This window comes from Phyllobates terribilis, unplaced genomic scaffold (genome assembly GCF_046119375.1).
Source record: "Phyllobates terribilis strain yellow unplaced genomic scaffold, ASM4611937v1 Scaffold_31__1_contigs__length_13893835, whole genome shotgun sequence".
Classification (NCBI taxonomy): Eukaryota; Metazoa; Chordata; class Amphibia; order Anura; family Dendrobatidae; genus Phyllobates; species Phyllobates terribilis.
In genome coordinates this window covers 5,006,443-5,014,828 of record NW_027362791.1, presented here as the reverse complement: position 1 = coordinate 5,014,828, position 8,386 = coordinate 5,006,443, and positions in this window count along the sequence as shown.

The following is an 8,386-nucleotide window of genomic DNA, read 5'->3' as shown; positions in this document are numbered from 1 at the left end:
TGTGTGTGGGTAGAATATATATCCCACGGAGGTAAAATTGAAAAAAGTTGAAAAAAATTTTTTTTTTGACTTATTCATTTGTCCGGCATTTATCAGACTTTCAGATAGGGGAAATCTCAGTGAGCGTTCAGATTTCAGTTCCAGAGTGATTCGCCCAATAAGTCCTTGATCTTTAGTCGTTTTCAGCCAATTTTCTGGATTTTTAAAAATTTCACTTTTTTGTGAAAATATCCACTAAGTGAGGGAATAATATGTGTGAGGGTACCCCAGGAGAGTTCCAAATGTGTGTGGGTAGAATATATATCCCACGGGGGTAAAATTGAAAAAAGTTGAAACATTTTTTTTTTGGACTTAGTCATTTTTCCGGCGTTTATCAGACTTTCAGATAGGGAAATGTCAGTGAGCATTCCGATTTCAGTTCCAGAGCAATTCGCCCAATGAGTCCTTGATATTTAATCGTTTTCAGCCAATATTCTGGATTTTTGAAAATTTCACTTTTTTGTGAAAATATCCACTAAATGAGGGAATAATATGTGTGAGGGTACCCCAGGAGAGTTCCAAATGTGTGTGGGTAGAATATATATCCCACGGGGGTAAAATTGAAAAAAGTTGAAAAATTTTTTTTTTTGGACTTAGTCATTTTTCCTGCGTTTATCAGACTTTCAGATAGGGGAAATGTCAGTGAGCGTTCCGATTTCAGTTCCAGAGCGATTCGCCCAATGAGTCCTTGATATTTAGTCGTGTTCAGCCAATTTTCTGGATTTTTGAAAATTTCACTTTTTTGTGAAAATATCCACTAAATGAGGGAATAATATGTGTGAGGGTACCCCAGGAGAGTTCCAAATGTGTGTGGGTAGAATATATATCCCACGGGGTAAAATTGAAAAAAAAATTTTTTTTCACTTAGTCATTTTTCCTGCGTTTATCAGACTTTCAGATAGGGGAAATGTCAGTGAGCGTTCCGATTTCAGTTCCAGAGCGATTCGCCCAATGAGTCCTTGATATTTAGTCGTGTTCAGCCAATTTTCTGGATTTTTGAAAATTTCACTTTTTTGTGAAAATATCCACAAAATGAGGGAATAATATGTGTGAGGGTACCCCAGGAGAGTTCCAAATGTGTGTGGGTAGAATATATATCCCACGGGGGTAAAATTGAAAAAAGTTGAAAAAAAAATTTTTTGGGACTTAGTCATTTTTCCAGCGTTTATCAGACTTTCAGATAGGGGAAATGTCAGTGATGTTCAGATTTCAGTTCCAGAGCGATTCGCCCAATGAGTCCTTGATATTTAGTTGTTTTCAGCCAATTTTCTGGATTTTTGAAAATTTCACTTTTTTTTTAAAATATCCACTAAATGAGGGAATAATATGTGTGAGGGTACACCAGGAGAGTTCCAAATGTGTGTGGGTAGAATAGATATCCCACGGGGGTAAAATTGAAAAAAGTTGAAACATTTTTTTTTTGGACTTAGTCATTTTTCCTGCGTTTATCAGACTTTCAGATAGGGCAAATTTCAGTGAGCGTTTCGATTTCAGTTCCAGTGTGATTCGCCCAATGAGTCCTTGATATTTAGTCGTTTTCAGCCAATATTTAGGATTTTTGAAAATTTCACTTTTTTGCGAAAATATCCACTAAATGAGGGAATAATATGTGTGAGGGTACCCCAGGAGAGTTCCAAATGTGTGTGGGCAGAATATATATCCCAAGGGGGTAAAATTGAAAAAAGTTTCAAAAATTTTTTTTTTCGTCTTAGTCATTTTTCCTGCGTTTATCAGACTTTCAGATAGGGCAAATGTGAGTGAGCATTCCGATTTTAGTTCCAGAGCAATTCGCCCAATGAGTCCTTGATATTTAGTCGTTTTCAGCCAATTTTCTGGATTTTTGAAAATTTCACTTTTTTGTGAAAATATCCACTAAATGAGGGAATAATATGTGTGAGGGTACCCCAGGAGAGTTCCAAATGTGTGTGGGTAGAATATATATCCCACGGGGGTAAAATTGAAAAAAGTGGAAAAACATTTTTTTTTGGACTTAGTCATTTTTCCGGCGTTTATCAGACTTTCAGATAGGGGAAATGTCAGTGAGCATTTAGATTTCAGTTCCAGAGCGATTCGCCCAATGAGTCCTTGATATTTAGTCGTTTTCAGCCAATTTTCTGGATTTTTGAAAATTTCACTTTTTTGTGAAAATATCCACAAAATGAGGGAATAATATGTGTCAGGGTACCCCAGGAGAGTTCCAAATGTGTGTGGGCAGAATATATATCCCACGGGGGTAAAATTGAAAAAAGTAAAAAAAAAATTTTTTTTTAGACTTAGTCATTTTTCCGGCGTTTATCAGACTTTCAGATAGGGCAAATGTCAGTGAGCGTTCAGATTTCAGTTCCAGAGCGATATATATTCCACGGGGGTAAAATTGAAAAAAGATGAAACTTTTTTTTTTTTGGACTTAGTCACTTTTCCGGCGTTTATCAAACTTTCAGATACCAAAATGTGAGTGAGCATTCCGATTTCAGTTCCAGAGCGATTCGCCCAATGAGTCCTTGATATTTAGTCGTTTTCAGCCAATTTTCTGGATTTTTGAAAATTTCACTTTTTTGTGAAAATATCCACTAAATGAGGGAATAATATGTGTGAAGGTACTCCAGGAGAGTTCCAAATGTGTGTGGGTAGACTATATGTGTGAAGGTACTCCAGGAGAGTTCCAAATGTGTGTGGGTAGAATATATATCCCACGGGGATAAAATTGAAAAAAGTTGAAAAAAAATTTTTTTTGGACTTAGTAATTTTTCCGGCGTTTATCAGACTTTCAGATAGGGGAAATGTCAGTGAGCGTTCCGATTTCAGTTCCAGAGCGATTCGCCCAATGAGTCCTTGATATTTAGTCGTTTTCAGCCAATTTTCTGGATTTTTAAAAATTTCAATCTTTTGTGAAAATATCCACTAAATGAGTGAATACTATGTGTGAGGGTACCCCAGGAGAGTTCCAAATGTGTGTGGGTAGAATAGATATCCCACGGGGGTAAAATTGAAAAAAGTTGAAAAATTTTTTTTTTGGACTTAGTCATTTTTCCGGCGTTTAGCAGACTTTCAGATAGGGGAAATGTGAGTGAGCGTTCCGATTTCAGTTCCAGAGTGATTCGCCCAATGAGTCCTTGATATTTAGTCGTTTTCAGCCAATTTTCTGGATTTTTGAAAATTTCACTTTTTTGTGAAAATATCCACTAAATGAGGGATTAATATGTGTGAGGGTACCCCAGGAGATTTCCAAATGTGTGTGGGTAGAATATATATCCCACGGGGGCTAAAATTGAAAAAAGTTGAAAAAATTTTTTTCTTGGACTTAGTCATTTGTCCGGCGTTTATCAGACTTTCAGATAGGGGAAATGTCAGTGATGTTCAGATTTCAGTTCCAGAGCGATTCGCCCAATGAGTCCTTGATATTTAGTTGTTTTCAGCCAATTTTCTGGATTTTTGAAAATTTCACTTTTTTTTTAAAATATCCACTAAATAAGGGAATAATATGTGTGAGGGTACACCAGGAGAGTTCCAAATGTGTTTGGGTAGAATATATATCCCACGGGGATAAAATTGAAAAAAGTTGAAAACAATTTTTTTTGGGATTTAGTCATTTTTCCGGCGTTTATCAGACTTTCAGATAGGGGAAATGTCAGTGAGCATTCAGATTTCAGTTCCAGAGGGCTTCACCCAATGAGTCCTTGATATTTAGTCGTTTTCATCCTATTTTCTGGATTTTTGAAAATTTCACTTTTTTGTGAAAATATCCACTAAATGAGGGAATAATATGTGTGAGGGTACCCCAGGAGAGTTCCAAATGTGTGTGGGTAGAATATATATCCCACGGGGGTAAAATTGAAAAAAGTGGAAAAACATTTTTTTTTGGACTTAGTCATTTTTCCGGCGTTTATCAGACTTTCAGATAGGGGAAATGTCAGTGAGCATTTAGATTTCAGTTCCAGAGCGATTCGCCCAATGAGTCCTTGATATTTAGTCGTTTTCAGCCAATTTTCTGGATTTTTGAAAATTTCACTTTTTTGTGAAAATATCCACAAAATGAGGGAATAATATGTGTCAGGGTACCCCAGGAGAGTTCCAAATGTGTGTGGGCAGAATATATATCCCACGGGGGTAAAATTGAAAAAAGTTAAAAAAAATTTTTTTTTTAGACTTACTCATTTTTCCGGCGTTTATCAGACTTTCAGATAGGGCAAATGTCAGTGAGCGTTCAGATTTCAGTTCCAGAGCGATATATATCCCACGGGGGTAAAATTGAAAAAAGATGAAACTTTTTTTTTTTTGGACTTAGTCACTTTTCCGGCGTTTATCAAACTTTCAGATAGGTAAAATGTGAGTGAGCATTCCGATTTCAGTTCCAGAGCGATTCGCCCAATGAGTCCTTGATATTTAGTCGTTTTCAGCCAATTTTCTGGATTTTTGAAAATTTCACTTTTTTGTGAAATATCCACTAAATGAGGGAATAATATGTGTGAGGGTAACCCAGGAGAGTTCCAAATGTGTGTGGGTAGAATATATATCCCACGGGGATAAAATTGAAAAAAGTTGAAAACAATTTTTTTTTGGACTTAGTCATTTTTCCGGCATTTATCAGACTTTCAGATAGGGGAAATATCAGTGAGCGTTCAGATTTCAGTTCCAGAGCCATTCGCCCAATGAGTCCTTGATGTTTAGTCGTTTTCAGCCAATTTTCTGGATTTTTGAAAATTTCACTTTTTTGTGAAAATATCCACTAAATGAGGGAATAATATGTGTGAAGGTACTCCAGGAGAGTTCCAAATGTGTGTGGGTAGACTATATATCCCACGGGGATAAAATTGAAAAAAGTTGAAAAAAAATTTTTTTTGGACTTAGTAATTTTTCCGGCGTTTATCAGACTTTCAGATAGGGGAAATGTCAGTGAGCGTTCCGATTTCAGTTCCAGAGCGATTCGCCCAATGAGTCCTTGATATTTAGTCGTTTTCAGCCAATTTTCTGGATTTTTGAAAATTTCACTTTTTTGTGAAAATATCCACTAAATGAGGGAATAATATGTGTGAGGGTACCCCAGGAGAGTTCCAAATGTGTGTGGGTAGAATATATATCCCACGGGGGCTAAAATTGAAAAAAGTTGAAAAAATTTTTTTCTTGGACTTAGTCATTTGTCCGGCGTTTATCAGACTTTCAGATAGGGGAAATGTCAGTGAGCGTTCAGATTTCAGTTCCAGAGCGCTTCGCCCAATGAGTCCTTGATATTTAGTCGTCTTCAGCCAATTTTCTGGATTTTTAAAAATTTCAATCTTTTGTGAAAATATCCACTAAATGAGTGAATACTATGTGTGAGGGTACCCCAGGAGAGTTCCAAATGTGTGTGGGTAGAATAGATATCCCACGGGGGTAAAATTGAAAAAAGTTGAAAAATTTTTTTTTTGGACTTAGTCATTTTTCCGGCGTTGAGCAGACTTTCAGATAGGGGAAATGTGAGTGAGCGTTCCGATTTCAGTTCCAGAGTGATTCGCCCAATGAGTCCTTGATATTTAGTCGTTTTCAGCCAATTTTCTGGATTTTTGAAAATTTCACTTTTTTGTGAAAATATCCACAAAATGAGTCAATAATATGTGTGAGGGTACCCCAGGAGAGTTCCAAATGTGTGTGGGCAGAATATATATCCCACGGGGGTAAAATTGAAAAAAGTTGAAAAAAAAATTTTTTTGGACTTAGTCATTTTTCCAGCGTTTATCAGACTTTCAGATAGGGGAAATGTCAGTGATGTTCAGATTTCAGTTCCAGAGCGATTCGCCCAATGAGTCCTTGATATTTAGTTGTTTTCAGCCAATTTTCTGGATTTTTGAAAATTTCACTTTTTTTTAAAAATATCCACTAAATGAGGGAATAATATGTGTGAGGGTACACCAAGAGAGTTCCAAATGTGTGTGGGTAGAATATATATCCCACGGGGATAAAATTGAAAAAAGTTGAAAACAATTTTTTTTTGGATTTAGTCATTTTTCCGGCGTTTATCAGACTTTCAGATAGGGGAAATGTCAGTGAGCATTCAGATTTCAGTTCCAGAGGGCTTCACCCAATGAGTCCTTGATATTTAGTCGTTTTCAGCCAATTTTCTGGATTTTTGAAAATTTCACTTTTTTGTGAAATTATCCACTAAATCAGGGAATAATATGTGTGAGGGTACCCCAGGAGAGTTCCAAATTTGTGTGGGCAGAATATATATCCCACGGGGGTAAAATTGAAAAAAGTTAAAAAAAAATTTTTTTTAGACTTAGTCATTTTTCCGGCGTTTATCAGACTTTCAGATAGGGCAAATGTCAGTGAGCGTTTCGATTTCAGTTCCAGAGCGATTCGCCCAATGAGTCCTTGATATTTAGTCGTTTTCAGCCAATTTTCTGGATTTTTGAAAATTTCACTTTTTTGTGAAAATATCCACTAAATGAGGGAATAATATGTGTGAAGGTACTCCAGGAGAGTTCCAAATGTGTGTGGGTAGAATATATATCCCACGGGGATAAAATTGAAAAAAGTTGAAAAAAAATTTTTTTTGGACTTAGTAATTTTTCCGGCGTTTATCAGACTTTCAGATAGGGGAAATGTCAGTGAGCGTTCCGATTTCAGTTCCAGAGCGATTCGCCCAATGAGTCCTTGATATTTAGTCGTTTTCAGCCAATTTTCTGTATTTTTAAAAATTTCACTTTTTTGTGAAAATATCCACTAAATGAGGAAATAATATGTGTGAGGGTACCCCAGGAGAGTTCCAAATGTGTGGGGGTAGAATATATATCCCACGGGGATAAAATTGAAAAAAGATGAAAAAAAATTTTTTTTGGACTTAGTAATTTTTCCGGCGTTTATCAGACTTTCAGATACGGGAAATGTCAGTGAGCGTTCCGATTTCAGTTCCAGAGCGATTCGCCCAATGAGTCCTTGATATTTAGTCGTTTTCAGCTAATTTTCTGGATTTTTGAAAATTTCACTTTTTTGTGAAAATATCCACTAAATGAGGGAATAATATGTGTGAGGGTACCCCAGGAGAGTTCCAAATGTGTGTGGGTAGAATATATATCCCACGGGGGCTAAAATTGAAAAAAGTTGAAAAAAATTTTTTCTTGGACTTAGTCATTTGTCCGGCGTTTTTCAGACTTTCAGATAGGGGAAATGAGAGTGAGCGTTCCGATTTCAGTTCCAGAGCGATTCGCCCAATGAGTCCTTGATATTTAGTCGTCTTCAGCCAATTTTCAGGATTTTTGAAAATTTCTCTTTTTTGTGAAAATATCCACTAAATGAGGGAATAATATGTGTGAGGGTACCCCAGGAGAGTTCCAAATGTGTGTGGGTAGAATATATATCCCACGGGGTTAAAATTGGAAAAAGTTGAAAAAAATTTTTTTTTGGACTTAGTCATTTTTCCGGCGTTTATCAGACTTTCAGATAGGGGAAATGTCAGTGAGCGTTCAGATTTCAGTTCCAGAGCGCTTCGCCCAATGAGTCCTTGATATTTAGTCGTTTTCAGCCAATTTTCTGGATTTTGGAAAATTTCACTTTTTTGTGAAAATATCCACTAAATGAGGGAATAATATGTGTGAAGGTACTCCAGGAGAGTTCCAAATGTGTGTGGGCAGAATATATATCCCACGGGGGTAAAATTGAAAAAAGTTAAAAAAAATATTTTTTTAGACTTAGTCATTTTTCCGGCGTTTATCAGACTTTCAGATAGGGCAAATGTCAGTGAGCGTTTCGATTTCAGTTCCAGAGCGATATTTATCCCACGGAGGTAAAATTGAAAAAAGATGAAAATTTTTTTTTTTTGGACTTAGTCACTTTTCCGGCGTTTATCAGACTTTCAGATAGGTCAAATGTGAGTGAGCGTTCCGATTTCAGTTCCAGAGCGATTCGCCCAATGAGTCCTTGATATTTAGTCGTTTTCAGCCAATTTTCTGTATTTTTAAAAATTTCACTTTTTTGTGAAAATATCAACTAAATGAGGAAATAATATGTGTGAGGGTACCCCAGGAGAGTTCCAAATGTGTGTGGGTAGAATATATATCCCACGGGGATAAAATTGAAAAAAGATGAAAAAAATTTTTTTTGGGACTTAGTAATTTTTCCGGCGTTTATCAGACTTTCAGATAGGGGAAATGTCAGTGAGCGTTCAGATTTCAGTTCCAGAGCGATTCGCCCAATGAGTCCTTGATATTTAGTCGTTTTCAGCCAATTTTCTGGATTTTTGAAAATTTCACTTTTTTGTGAAAATATCCACTAAATGAGGGAATAATATGTGTGAAGGTACTCCAGGAGAGTTCCAAATGTGTGTGGGTAGAATATATATCCCACGGGGATAAAATTGAAAAAAGTTGAAAAA